The sequence below is a fragment of the Sorex fumeus genome, unplaced genomic scaffold (genome assembly GCF_029834395.1).
Source record: "Sorex fumeus unplaced genomic scaffold, SorFum_2.1 ptg000002l, whole genome shotgun sequence".
Classification (NCBI taxonomy): domain Eukaryota; kingdom Metazoa; phylum Chordata; class Mammalia; order Eulipotyphla; family Soricidae; genus Sorex; species Sorex fumeus.
Genome location: NW_026606059.1, coordinates 31060001 through 31060277, shown reverse-complemented (window position 1 = coordinate 31060277; position 277 = coordinate 31060001).

Below are 277 nucleotides of genomic sequence, written 5' to 3'. Positions count from 1 at the left end.
AATTGACGTTCCAATTGCCCGCAGGAGGGTCTCAGCCCTAAGAAGTATTCCCGGTTGGGGGCAGACAGGGGGTGTGTGTATTTGAGGTGGGGGGGGGGGCGTGGGGCGTTAGTGTTAAAAGCAAACCTGTTTGTGCCTGAATCAAACAAAAATCAATGTGCTTTCTTTTCAGCAACAGGAGGGTCAATACCCTGCTTGTTTTTGTTCCCATCCAGTTATGTAACTGTGGGGACTTGTTTCAGCGCTTGCTGCGTTGGTACAAAACACATAAAAAAAA